General features: G+C 49.3%; 1 long non-coding RNA gene across 1 annotated transcript; it reads left to right on the top strand.

Annotated features, from left to right (window-relative positions):
• Window positions 1-11,283: 11,283 nt before the first annotated feature.
• LOC135302270 (uncharacterized) lies at window positions 11,284-13,966 on the top strand. The gene is made up of 3 exons (XR_010363975.1): window positions 11,284-11,645; window positions 12,439-12,476; window positions 13,861-13,966. It is a non-coding gene; the product is annotated as an uncharacterized LOC135302270 (long non-coding RNA).
• Window positions 13,967-14,391: the final 425 nt, after the last annotated feature.

The raw sequence follows: 14,391 nt of genomic DNA, 5'->3' as shown, positions 1-14,391 counted from the left end.
AACAGTTTCTCCTTGGTAAGACAGATATACCAAAATTGGGGTTACTTGGCTGATCTAATAATTTAGCACAAATTGTGTCACATTCCAGTGGAGTTTAAAAATCTCTAAAATGTTTTTCAGCCTAAGTACATTTTTTAACAAAAACAACTGCTGCCATCCAACTGCTTCATTCTGAAGGCACAATTGGCTGAGATAAAATCTAAGAAGGTATGATAAATGGACTGGAAAATGTGGACTAATTAGCATGGGAAAGGAGACATCAAACCAAATAGAAGATAGAATATTATTTAGTGGAACTGAAATTAAGAGCCAATGAAAGTTAATTTCTATGTTTGCTAAAACTGTATCAATAAGTGGAAAAGCATTGAAAATGATGTGCATGTGGCTGGAGTTCTCCACTAGGCATCACAGCTGGGAATATACTAATACTTCCTCCTAATACTAGAAAATACTGTTAGAGAATTTCCTTTACCCTGACATGTTTGGTGAGTGCAGTACAACGTGGAACAATGAGAAATCCATGCATTGTGGTCAAGAGCCATGCCCAGGCATGAATTTCCCAAGTGTCCAGCATGGAGAACATGTGACTTTCACTGGCACCTCCTCAGTGTCATCCCTGAGTGCCACATCCACCAGAGAACCTCCCACTTCCACTGGCACCTCCTGTGTGTCATCCCTGTGAGTGGCTCCCACCTGGGCAGGTGCCTCCAAGGGGCCCTGGAGCAGCAGTGGGGCCCCAGCCCTGCCCAACAGGTCCCGCGGGCTCAGCAGCACCTGACACCAACACCATGGCCAAGCCCCCACCCCTGCCAGCCCGCAGAGCCCCACAGCTGCCCCTCACCTGTTGGTCCTGGGGCCTCTGGGTCACCCTGACGGGCACGGCAGTGCTGCTGGGGGCCCTGCGGGACGCAGCGCGCGCTGGGGCCCTGCGGAACACACTGGATCCTGCCCAGGCCCGCAGCTCCGCCATCCCGCTCTGCCTCGGCTGCTCCCGCTGCCACAGACACTGATCCTGCTGCAAAGGCTGCAAAATGCAAAATCCTTCTTAGCAAAATGTGTTCCTGGATGTTTGGCCTTGGTGGCTTTCAAGGCTCAACAAGAAGGGAGATCACTTCCATGAAACAAGAAGCAGCCACCAAGCTCAAAGGGATGGCCCGGCCTTTGAAAGGCAGGTTACTTGTTGGCTCAATTGCCTTGGTGAGGTGCAGGGCTTGACAGCCTTCAGTGACCTCAGACACAGGGGAGGTTAGCAAGGCTTGGGAGGAAGGATGCACCTCTGATGGTGGACACAAAGAATGCCGGATTTATGGACACAAGGACATTTGGCAGAACCCCCGAGAAAAGGAACAAACTGATGAAGCCAACACAGCAACTGTGCTGAATCAGCTGTGACAGGGTAAAAGGCCATTCCAGCAGGGGCAGACCATGGCCACCCACTCCAGAAACCTCTCACTATGAGTAAGGGAGACTGAGCATGCAGACTATTGGCCATGAGAAGTGAGAGGAAATTATCCAACAGCAGACACAATACTAATTATGAAGAGAACAAGGAGACTTTCAATCAATGAACACTAATTCCTTTCTTTGCTCAATTGAGAAGTGAAATTATCCAACAGCAGACACAATACTAATTATGAAGAGAACTAGGAGACTTTCAATCAATGAACACTAATTCCTTGCTTTGCTCAATTGTATAAATACTAAGACACTCTGGTTCTCGTGGTGCTGGCTTTGTGAATTTGTCCCTGAGCTCCCCCTTTCTGCCCAGAACTGTAAATAATTACCTCCACTCAGTGTGTGGATCGGCCTCTTGAACAACGAGTGCTGGAACCACCAAAGCTGGAACAACACTCGCTGTCGCTCTGACACCTCCGCTCTGGCTGCAGCCGCCGAAGGGTCTGAGCGGTCCTGCCGTGTGCCGGTGACAATGGCCACGTGTCCTTGGAAACGGGGAGTTCCATGTTCCAGGTTGGGCGGGATGTCACTGAGGAGCGGGACGCGTCACAGTCGGGGCAGAGGGAATTCACAATGGGCCCAGGTGGGGAATGCCCTGCCCTGGCCCATGACTGACTCAGCTCATTTCCAAGTGCAGAAAGGGGCACTCCACCAACCCCAGGTGCTGCAGCTGTGCAAACCAGGCCTAGTGAAGGGTTTCTGCTCTAAAGTGCTGCACTTGGCTCTCTCGGAGGCGAAGGAGCAGCTTAACACCTCTCACCAGGGCAGCAAGGTGCAGCCCTCCCAGCACTGGGCACTCCTGTCCTGGGCCTGTCAGTCTGTGAGGCTTCCAGCATGTACACGGTCACTCAAACATCATCTCTTTAACAAAACCCCCCGACCTTTCCTCATCCCAGTCTCCTAAAAGGAAACAAGCCAGCAGCATGCCCAGGCCCCCACAGCCTCTGCAGGAGGAGCTGACATGGAAGAGCTCTGACTCTGATCACAATTACAGGCTGACATTTGTGCTGACTGCAAGTGGCCATTGAAGTTATTGACACATGTAGAAAAACATTTTATATTTAATTTATGATGGTTTTGTTGTCATTTCCCCCACACCCAGGATTATTCCAGATTTCAGTCAGCTGGCACCAAAAATAAGTGCCACCCATAAGTTGTCCAGGCATTACAGGGAGAAGTAATAAAACATGTTGTTTAAAATGTGTTGAATATTACCATCCAAAGTTCATTTTCAATGATATCTTGTGTTAGTTTTGAAGTCCATGTCTATATCTACCCATGTCTGATCTCCTGGCTGCCACACTCACAAGGACAGTGTAGTCTGGGGACACAAAGGGAGGAAGCAATTTGTCCAACACCAGAGCCCAGATCTGTGAAAGAACTGCGTGCCTTTTTGGGAATGACTGGATTGTGTTGATTATGGAGCCCCAGTTAGAGACTGTTGGAAAAGCCTTTGTATGAACCATGAAAGGAATCCATGGAGGTTGTTACACTGGACTCTGGAATGTCCAACAGCCTTTCCATACCTTTTAAAGGTTATTGATGGCAACCCCTGTTCTGGAGTTACCAGATTTGATGGAACCCCTTGCACTGTTCATCCATGAGTGCCTTTGCCCTGCACAGTAGCCCCATGGAACCCTGTGGTAGTTTGGGCATATTTCTCAAAAAATAACTAAAAAATGTACTCAAGGCATGGTTAATGCACCTCAGAGCAGGAACCACCATGGTCCTGATTGATAGAATATACTTGAAAATAAATGGGAAAGAAAAGTGTCAGTTTATGTGCCCCACATGGTTATGTCTGGTTCAGCACATAAAGGAGGTCACTGGTTCTCCCTGAACAGAACCTGAAAGTAACAGGTGGTGCTCCTGGAACAAAAGACGTGGTGCTAAAGGCAGCTACTGCCTTGAGCCCTGAGTAAAGGTTACAAATTGCTGGATTTGTTACAAGAATGCTGGTTGATTTGGTATCCAGCAATCTGGAATATCATCAATCAGAAAAAGGAATGTAAGAATGGGAGAAGACTAGAAGTCCCCACTCTAGGTGGGACTGGCTTTCCTCATGGCTACCAGACCTTTAAAGGCTTACAGAACTATTTCTAACCCGTACTGGAATTGTGGCTGTTTGCATTTTTTTTTTTCTGTGTGATAATTAATTGTATTTCAGCTTTCATGAGATGTTTTGCAAATATTTATAATAACAAACATTATTGTCCTAGAAAAGAAAATTAGTTTTAGAAGTGAGACTTCCAAGACAAATCTTGAAAGGATCTGTGTGAGGGATTGTTGCAAATAGCTTAGGAGGAAGGAGAGGGTAGTGGAACTCTGAAAGCTCTGAAACCCTCTATGCCCCAAGCCAAGCCAGAACAACACAGTTTCTTCAAGAACACATTCTGCAGCTCAGATAACCAAGATGAAAATGACTACTATATGGAAGACCACAATGAAAGGTCAACAAAAGTCCAAAAGCTCAGTGAACACCCGGGGTCCCTAAAGATCCCCAGCTAGACCCTCAGAAACTAACTGTGCAGACTCCAGCAATTCATACATATTTAATGATTTCTGAGAAACAGAATGCCTGTGTACTGCATACTGCAGTAAAGCAAAGCAAGCTCACCCCAAAGTGTGCGTGTCCCCGCGGTGCCTGTGCGCCAGCAGCAGGTGTCACTTGGGGTCTGCCCGGTGTCTGCGTCTCTCTGCTCCCCCAGGGTTTCCCTGGCTCAGGAAATCCCCCGTTCTCCACGCTTGACTGCTCCACTCTTGGCTGTGCCTCTCAGAAACAGGGCTCCTATTGCATGAGTGAATGCCTTGAGAGCCAGCCCCTCCAACACTTTCTTTGTCCTTGCTGCACATGTGCCTAGAGCAACATGTGGGTCACCTTCCTGCCAGTTCAGCATGTGCAGAACTGTACCTAAGTGCTACTTCTGTTCAAAGTTTTCTGGAGGCAAAAAGGGAGCTGGGGCGGGGGCAGAGGGGCTGATGTCAGTAAGTGAGAGGTTGTCCTCAAGTCCCTTTTGCCGGGGCAGATGCCACGGGGGTCTGTCACCCAGAGCAAGAGCCAGGACCCGCAGGAAGGATCCTGTGTCCTGGATCCGGCCAGGAGGGTGATCTTTGCAGCAGCTCGGAGGAGCACGGCCAGGACCTTGGGGTAACTGGATACCACCTGCCACGTGGCAGGGGCAAATGGAAGGGTTTGTTCTTCCTCCACCTGTGTGCTGCAAGTCATGGGCTGTGCCAAGTTCTGTGTGGAGAACGATCACGTGTGACTCGTTCGCCTCTGGTACACTCTCCTTTTAGTGTTGTTATTACCGTTTGTGTTCTTTTTTCACTGCTGTTTCTAGTACATTGTTCTTATCTCAACCCGTGATCTTTACCTATTTGTGCTCTTCTCTCCATCCTGCCACAGGGAAAGTGGTGGGGAAGTCAGTGAGGGGCACGTGCTCTGAGGGGTATCAGTGTGAGCACTCAACTGGGGAATACCATTCCCACACTGCAACAATGTGGAAAACTCAGTTTCCTAAGGTACTTTCCTTGGCTAGTCCTACAGGAAAATCAGCCTGCTGAAAAGCAACTGCTGTCATTGAACTGAAAGCCTGCTAGGTAACACTTGTTTTAAACTACAGATTTAATAAAGTTACACAAGCAGCAAAAATTAAATATTGCCAAATAATCTTTATAATAACATTTTAAATTATTTTAAAATCTAAGATGGGGGAAATTCTTGTGAACTTTTTCCAATCCCACAATGACAAACAATTTTATAAAGCAAATTACAACTGAATATTTTCAGCCCCTAAAAAAAAGTTAAGCAAAATAGCAAAAGAGTTACATTTCAGCTGCATTTCCAAAGCAGATGGTTGACTTTAATGCTTAAGGCTACAGAAGGGGAAATGAGAGAATCTGTGTGTTGAAAAAAAAAAAAATAATGGAACTGTGCCAATGCATTCTGTTCCTTCCTGAAATGAAAATTCTCATATTTAAAATATCATTGAAAGTTGAGGCCAAAATTTCAAGCGACTTGATGTCAATCAGCTGTGTTAAATCTTTGAAGAGAGCATTGCTGGTCTGGCTTCACAGGCGCCTGAATGAATGATGAACAGAAAATCTGTACATTCCAAATGATACTGTCTTCGATAAGTCAGATTTTCCAAATATTCAGAAAATAGGTTTGGGTTTGGTTTATTTTCTCCCTCTAAAAAGAGCTAAAAGAGTTCATGCACTCGCTTAGTCAGGTCGAGGTCCTGAAGGGTCACTCGTGAGTATTGAGGTCACAGACAGCAGATTCCAGAAAGATGTCCTTGATTTTCAGATTTTCACAGACAAAATACTATGAAAGAAAAAATTGAAATCAATTGAATTCAGACACTGCTTTGCTCTCCATGAAATCACAAACCCACACTCTACCCTTCTCATCAATACAAACACAGAAACACTGGCAGCCTTGGTTGGCAGAGGATGGAAAACTGTCATTTCCAGACACTCACTGAGAGCAGGCAATGTGAAAGCCCCGCCCTGGGTTTCACAGCCACTCCCCTCATGTGCCCATCCCTGCAGGGCAGGCCCAGCATCAGGACGAGCTGTGGAAAGAGCTGGTGACAGTGGCAGGTCCCTGTGCCCAGGGGAGAAGGCACAGCACCTCTGCTCCTGGCTGGAACAGGGGCCACTTGCCCAGCTAGACCTGGTGTCCCAAAAAGAGGAGGGGCCCTGGCCCCAGGGCTCTCCCCAGCCCTGCAAGAGGCCAAGCCACCAGCAGCTCTAGCAGGGCTCTTGCAACTCTTTACTCAAGGAAAAGGAAATCAATTGGTATTTCCCTCACACACTCCCTAGACACTGGTTTCTCTCCCTCCTAATGCCCTTCCCCTTCCCCTTGTGCCCCCCGTGGGTGACACTCCTGTGCTGGGGGCACAGCCAAGGGCCCCTGCAGTCTGAGGGCCATGGCAGCAGTGCTGCCTCTTCCCACAGGAAATCCTGCTGCAGCTGCCACACCTGCAGCATATCAGATGCCAAAGGCAGAGCGGGCAGCAGGAGCAGCTGCTCTCTCACAGGACCATGCCCTCAATATTCCTATCCAAACATCTGGATACACAGTGACTCCACAGCCCGAGGTAATCCAATCGGGAGCACTCCCCTCTGATGTTCCAGCCCAGAAGGTAGAACTAATTTCAGTCACCCGAGCTTTGGAATTGAGTAGAGCAAAATGAGTTAACATTTGAACTGATTCATAATATACCTTTGGAGTGCTACGGGCACATGGGATTTCTGGAAAGAAAGGGACCTTTTGACCTCTCAAGGCACATCAATCAAAAATGGAAAACGAAACTCGGGCACACTTGAAAGTGTCCAGAAACCAGAGGAAGTTGCCATCAGGCATTGCAGAGCACACCAAGTGGATAAGACCAAACTGGAATTGGGGAAACAGCCAACGAGGCTGCAGAAAAAGACATGTTAGAAAACAAAGCTTTAGCTTTAATACCCTTGCCAGAGATACCTCTCCAACTACAAGAACCAGAGTATAATGCTAGGGACTGTCAATTAATTGAAACTGTAGAAGCGTGATTTGATCCACAAGGCTAGGCACTTATCCCAGCTGGGCAAAGAGTAGTCCCAGAAACACTCCTGTGTGAAAAAATGGATTGCAAACACAAAGCCACTCATTGGAGTACTGAAAAACTTCTGAAACATTTGCAAAAATCTATAATTGGGTCTGAAATGGCTGAGATTGTACAATCAAGATTCCAAAAGTGTATAGTTTGTAAAAGAGACAACTGTACCACAGCTCACAATGTAGTGCTAAGAGCCATAAAATCTGGAAGTGTTCCAAGGGAATAGTGCCTGATGGATTTCACTGAATTTCCCAGAAAATGGGGGTAAAAATCCCTCCTAGTTCTGGTGGATACCTTTTCCGGGTGGCCAGAAGACTTCCCTTGTCTTACCAACCAGTCTAGGGAAGTGGCTAAAATACTGTTCAATTACTGATTATTATATCAAATAATTATAAATATCAAATAATAATAATATTATTATATATTATTATATCAAATAATACCTAGATTTGGGGTACCTTTGGGAATGTCATCAGACAGAGGTTCCCACTTTCTTGCAGAAGGGGTACAAGAGGTTAGGAAAGCCTTGGGAATAGCTTGGGATCTTCATGCTCCTTACAGGCCCCAAGCTAGCGGCAAAGGAGAGAGAATGAATTACACAATCCAATTGAACTTGGGTAAAATATGTCAGGAAACCTCCTTGACATGGTTCCAAGCCTTACCCGTGGCTCTGATTTGAATTAGGATTCAGACATGGGGCACCAGCAAAATCTGGCCCTGTAAGCTGCTGTATGGTTGACCCTATCAAGTACCACACATTTCAGGAAACACACACATATAAGGAGAGGTTGATTTGAATAATTACCTCATTTCTCTCAGCAAAACTTTACAGGACTTGCAGTGAGCAGTGGTGATCTCCAGAGCAACAGGACGGGACATAGCAGTGCACAAGTTCCACCCAAGAGCTTGGGTGTACTTGAAAGGCTGGGGGAACTGCTCTGCTGCAGCCAAAGCAGGACCTTCCCAAGTTCTGCAGACACTATTGCTGCATTGAAACAGACAGGGTAAATTCCTGGATACACTATTCTGGAATAAGAAGAGCCAAAGCCTCTTAGCTCAAGAAAACAGCTCTTTGGGATTTGAAGAAATCCTTGTAAAAGTCTTTGCACTTTGTAACATCAGCTGAGCCTGCCCCCAGCCTGGCTGATGGGACCCTGTCAGCAAAGGAAGTGCAGGAAGCCTGGAGAGGAGGCAGCGGTGCTTGAGAAGGCTCTGTGCCCTGCCAGCTCAGCACAGGACTGGGAATCCAATCACCTGACTCCTGCACTCCGTGGGAGCATTCCCTTCCTGGCCAGGCTGCGCTGAAGCCGTGCTGTGCCTGGCGCTGTCCCTGTCCCTGGCGCTGTGCGTGCCGCACGGACATTCCCGTTTGTGGCTCCGCACTGCCCGAGGCTCTCCCCCCTCACACAGGGCCCCGCCCCGCCCCGGGCGCCCCCTGGCGGCTGCCCGGCCCCGCCCGCCCCGCGCATGCGCACTCCCTGCCCATGGCGCCGCCCAGCGGCAGCCGCCCCTCCCTGCAGGCCCGGGCCGGGCTCGGGCCCTGCTGCTCGTCCTGGCCCTCGGCTCCCTTCTTTCCAGAGAGAGGAAGGCTCCAAAGGAAGCGTTTGCCAGCTGTGGCCCTCTGCTTTACTCTGTGGGGCCGAACCTCTCCCCTGAAGGTGGCCCTGGTGCGTCCATGAGCGCTGGTGCAGGAAAAGGCCCCTTCCTTCTGCCGCCAGCTGTCATCAGTGGCTCAAAAGCAGCGCCCAGCTCTGGAAGGAGAAACAGCCCGTGGCACAGTGGTGCCATCCCTGCCCAGACGGGGCTTTCTGCCACAGCAGCAGCTGCAGCAGGGCTTGCCTTGGCTTCACCTGGAAAGCCAGAAGCCTCTGTAAGTCAGCAGGTTGCCAGGCTGCATCAGCTCCTGGTGGGGGTGAATCCTGCTAGCTCTGACCATTTCCAAAAGGTTATAAAGGCAGCAGTACAGACATACATGCAGAGCAACCAGCATCCCATAAATGTGTAAAACTATGGGGGTTTTGTGGCATTCTTAGGGCTGCCATGCTGACAGTGCCTCCTGCACAGCTTGTGTGCCATGCCATTGCTGGGCCAGCCTTGTCCCCAAGCTGTCACCCCCAGCCTCGTTCTCTGGCTGCTGTTGCATCTCAAAGCACAGTTGCCCAATTGCTGAGTTCCAGCTCTCAGGCTGGAGCACCAACCCGTGCTGTTGCATGTGAACAAATGGTCTGTGTCCACTTCATTGTGCTGGCAGAAGCCACTTTTGCTGAGACACAGGACATAGAAAGTAGAGGAAAAAATCAGTTGGAAACTCTTGTATGGAAAATCAAGGCAACTCTGACATTGTGGAGAGAGAGAGAGAATGATGCATGTGACTCCACCTTATCAGAAAGCTAAATAATTACTTTGTTATACCATACGATATACATTGCATCTAAACTGAATCTGCCACACACTCACCCTTGCTCACAGCTGCACAGAACTGCATCCACTCTGATTCTCTCGTGACTGTCTCGTGGCAGTCCCGACACACACATTTTCCTGGCCCTGATAGGCCAAGGGAACAAAACATCCTCACTTTGGGGAAACAATCTCCATATTACATTCTACTTTGGCACAACACAGTCATAAGAATTGTGTTTTCTCTTTCTCTGATGTTCAGAAAATGTGAAACCCAGAAATATTCCTGGGAAGATTTGTGCTTTGCTTTTCTCTATGAAGAGAATGTGGCAACACTCTTGGGCTGGGGGCAGGCTGCTGGAGCTTTCTGTTGCTTTCCTTTGAGGAAACAGCAGTGTTTTGTGAATGGTGGGCAGAAAACGGTATGCCTGGCTCTGGGGACTGTTTTGTAAGCAGTGCATGTTTGAAACTATTCCCTGATCTCTAGCCTGGAGGAAATTAGGGTCACCCAGCAACACCTTAAAGCTTCAGGATTATGACACCAGTAAGGCACAAATGTGGGGTCTGTAGATCCACAGGCATTCCTCATCTAATCAGACATTTCTTGAAAATTGTCCTGACTTTCGTGTGACACACAGAGGGAATTTGCATCAGGACAATATGCAGCCTCCCAGCTGTCACATGTGGTGTCTGACCAGCTGCTCTCTCCACTCCACTTGCTGGGCTCATGCCAGAGGTGGTCCTGGGGCTGGGAAACACCTGGACTTGTGTAGAGCCCTTCCAAAATGCTGCCATGGCTGCAAGAGCAGGCAAACAGCAAAAGCCCAGATCTTTCTCCATTCTTTTTAGTTTTTAACTCAGACCTGGTGGTTTTTCCAGGCACTTTCTGCTTGTGCTCAGGAAGGTATTTTTAGGAGGGAGAAAAAACCTGTTTTCAAGGGTGGAGGAGAGGAGGGGGAAGGAAGCTTCTGAACTTTGGAAAGCCTGTGGTTGCTCTGTTTTCCTGAGCCTGCCTTGCTAAGGTGTGCCCACCAGCTGAGCTATTTGGTCTCTGTCTTATAACTCCCTTTTAGGTGGGACTTGCCCATTTTGGTGGTTTTACTCCCCCCACCAGCTTCTACATTGTGACACATTGGGATTTAAGGTTCTTTTCCTTCTTTCTGTGTGTCCATTGGAGTCAGATCCCTGTGACTGCCAGATGCATACTGCAGGGAAGCTGCCAGAAGTGAGGCACAGGCCCCAAAGGCTACTTTGAGGTGCTGTAATTGTGCAGCAGCAGTGTGCTGTGTGTGCAGCAGGTTGGTTACTTGGCTTTTTCTCCCCACTTAGGTGTCACTGTTCCTTCAGCAAGCCCTACAGTTTGCTGGTTGATGTTAGCCATGCAGCAAGTGGGTGGGAATGACAGGCATTCAAGTTGAGGGAACTCTCCAGGATATTAGCAAAGCACAATTTCATCCACAGCATTTAAACAAATGTTCTTGGTTTTAGTCAGAAGCACTGCTGGGCAAAAGGGCACATTGCCTTTGGTTTCCTCACATGCTGGCTCTTTCTGAGTGTTCAGCTTGGCATACAGGGTGAATGGGCTTGGTGCCTGTTGTGTGTTACTCTGGGATCCTTTGAGCTGTGGGTTATGCACTGCAAGGGGGTTTTGTGCTGCTTTGGGGCAGAGGAGAACTTTCTGGGCTTTTCTGTTGTGTTAGCTGAAGGGAAGGTTTGGTTGCCATGCATGAACTCACAGAGCAAGCCAGAGCAGCTGCTATTGTGATGTCAGCAGAGGGCTGCCACGTCACAGCGTTGTCACCAGGAGGTTTTCCTGGTGCCCACAAGGCCTCAGCGTCCAGAGCAGCTCTTGGCGTGCTCCTTGCAGGAGGATCACCTCGTCTGAGCTGTTCTCAGATTACGGCCGGTGTTCCTTTTGTCTCTGTATTTTCTTGCACAGTCCGTGGACTGGTGCAAGTGTCCTGTTTTTCACCTTTTTACTTGCACAGTCTCAGGACTCGTGCAAGTGTCCTGTTTTCCCCCTTTTTACTTGCACAGTCCCGAGACTTGTGCAAGTGGGATTTTTTTCCATTTTTGTTTCCTGGCCTACGGACTCGAGCAGCCCTGCTCAAAGGATGGAGCGAGTCCGTAGAGCAGTCAGCAGCGCCTTTTCATTGGCGGCTTCTCGGAAAGCTTTTCTGTGTTTGGCTGGTAAATAGAAGTTGTTTTTTCCTTTGGGGCAGCACGTTGGAGCAAAAATGGCATAAAGATGCCATATGTTTGGTAAAGCTCCTGTCAAGAGCTTCAGCTGGAGAAGGGGGTGTCTCTTGCCCAGCAGGGTGTAGGAACCTCCAAAATGCAGACTGGGAGAGCTTTGCAGGCATCCTCCCAAAAACTGTGCAGGTCTCTCCAGAACTGAGGAAAAGCATCTTTTGATTGCATTCCATCCTTAAAGGATGTGCCTGTCTAACTGGACCCCCTCTGCGTGCTCCAAGAGCCATTGGCTCTGCGCTGCAGGGCAAACTGCTGAGCACTTTGTGTGTGCTCCTGAAGCCCAGAGCTGGGCCTGTGCTGTGTCCCAACACAACTGCAAGTGCTGAGAGGGGTTTGGTGGAAGCTTTTGTGGGGAATTGTTTACAGCAACCACATGGCACATGCTGCATGCAATTTACAAAAAGAAAAAGCAAGTCCAGGAAAGAGAGGAGAAAAAAGCTGCTTTAGCTGTAGGCTGGACAGTGAGCTCCAATGTAGGCACTGCCTGCTAAGGAACAATTTGAGTCTTCATGGCCAAGTTTCTAGTTCCTTAGTGGCATAGCTGAACAAAAGGTAGACACAGCCTAGGGTATTGGCCTGCAGTCTTGCTTGCTGTGTTAAAGAAGTGTTGCTCCTGGAGGGATGTTGTGGAAGGAGAATGCTCTCTGCTGGGGTGGACTTGTTCTGTGGGATTCCTCAGCACAAAGAGTTTTCTAACAGCACCTGGTTCATTTTCCCTTGCCCCCGGCAGCTCGCCTCAGAGGTGGAAGGAGTCAAGCGCGCACTTCGGTGAGTGGGACGGGCACCCTTGACATTCCTGGTGTCTGAGGAGTGTGGAAAAAGCTGTGGGCTTGGCCTGTTGCAGTAGGGTGCCAGCCTGGCAAGCTGAAAGAAAGTCCACATCAGCATCTGCATGAACACTACCAGAAGGATTCCATCCCTTTCCTCCTTTTCGACGGAAGAGGTTTTAACTAATGGAAGTCAAGCTTTGCAGACAGGAGGCTGCATGCTGATTGTAGCCAGCCTGAAATATCTCCTGCAGAAGCATGCACAATCCTGTTTAAACAGTAGACTTATCAGCCCTTTTTAATTGAGTTTTAATGCCTGAGCATCTCACTTTTACCCAAATTCATGACTTCTGCTTAGGACAGCTGGGAATAGAGCTCAGGAGAAATCAGGCTCTAAATGACAGGTGTCATTTAGAGCCCTGTCCCTCACACTGCTGCCTGTCTGCAGAGCACCACAGCAGCAGCAGAACCTCCTCTGGCTCGCTCTCTTCCTCCAGAGGCTAAAGGGGACACAAAGGACAACAAACCTCCAGGCGTTGTCAGTCCAGGGCCTGAGCATCCTGCAGCAATCAGTGGCAGCTTTGGTTGGTTGAGCTTTCCAAAGCTTTGGGGCAGTGCAGAGCTGCAAGTTTCTGAGCAGGCAGCCCTTGCCCTTTGTGGCTGAGGATGCTGTGGGCTGGAGTCCTGCCATGACCTCGCTCCTCAGCCCAGCCACTGACCCATGAGAAATGGCATCTGAAAATTGACATGCAGGCATCATTTTCCTGGCATTCTCACAGGGACTGTGAACTTCCCTTAGTGTCAGGGAAGCGGTAGCATGATGTCCTTTAGTGCTACTGGTGTGGAAGTCAGCCCCTTTGTGCACAGAGTCTGTGCAGGCTCCCTGCTGTCAGCAGAGAGAGGTCCCCAGGTGCAGTTCACAGCCTTGTGGGGTGCCGAGGAGCCGCTGTTGCCTGCAGGGACCCACCCCTCTCCACGCCCTATCTAGGTAGCTACAGGCACTGCTTCCACTGCCTCCTTAACTTTGACATGACCCAAGTGTGTTGAGGAGACTCCTGAGCAGCTCTGCATGGCAGAGACAAAATCTGTCTGTGAAGGGCTGCAATGCAGTTCCTGTTGGCTGCTCTTGGAGGCCTGAAATCCTGAGGGGAAGGCAGTTGAGCAGAGCTGGGCAGGGAAGTGTTGCCTGCTTCTATTCAGACACTTCCAGAGCAACTCCAGGGTTAGTTGGGACATAAACACCACATCAACACCACATAAACAGCCCCACACAACAGCTTTTGTCTTCAGGCAGAATGCTGCTTGCTGCTTCTGCCAGCTCTCAGGAGCCAACTTCCCTGCTCCTGATTGCTTGTTTGTGCTTTTTCCCTGCCTATTCCTTGCAGGTCCCGCTAGGAGAGGATCTTGCCAGTCAGGACTCCTGGGCCCAGGCAGGAAAGGCAGAGTGGCAGGAGAGCACGGACGGAGTGCACGGCACCCAGGAGTTCAGGTGTGTGTTGAGCTTTCTCGCTTTCTCTGAGCAGGGGTGGGCATTGCTGGGCTTTAGGAGGCCCAGTGTCAAAGAACAAATTTGGCTTTCTCATTGTTGACTTGCTCAGCACAGATGAGGGAAGGCAGCCCAGGGCAGGTCTGGCTGCTGAGCAACCTAGAGCACAGCTGCCTCCTGGGACTCACTCCTTAAACCTTGACAAAAAGCATTCCTAACTAGACCAGAGTAAAAGCAAGGGAGGGTCAGGCTGGGCTTAAGGAGAGCAAAGCATTGACCTGCAAAGGCAGTCATGCAGCAGAACAAGTGTCTCAGAGAGCTTGGGCAGATTCCAGCCCTAGACATTCCAAAGCCCCAGCTGGATGGGGCCTTGAGCAGCCTGTCCAGATGCTGACCCCAAGTGCTTGGAACTGAAGACTGGGCTAGAGGC

This window comes from Passer domesticus, chromosome 6, assembly GCF_036417665.1.
Source record: "Passer domesticus isolate bPasDom1 chromosome 6, bPasDom1.hap1, whole genome shotgun sequence".
NCBI classification, from domain to species: Eukaryota; Metazoa; Chordata; class Aves; order Passeriformes; family Passeridae; genus Passer; species Passer domesticus.
This window is presented reverse-complemented; position numbering and strand designations above follow the sequence as displayed.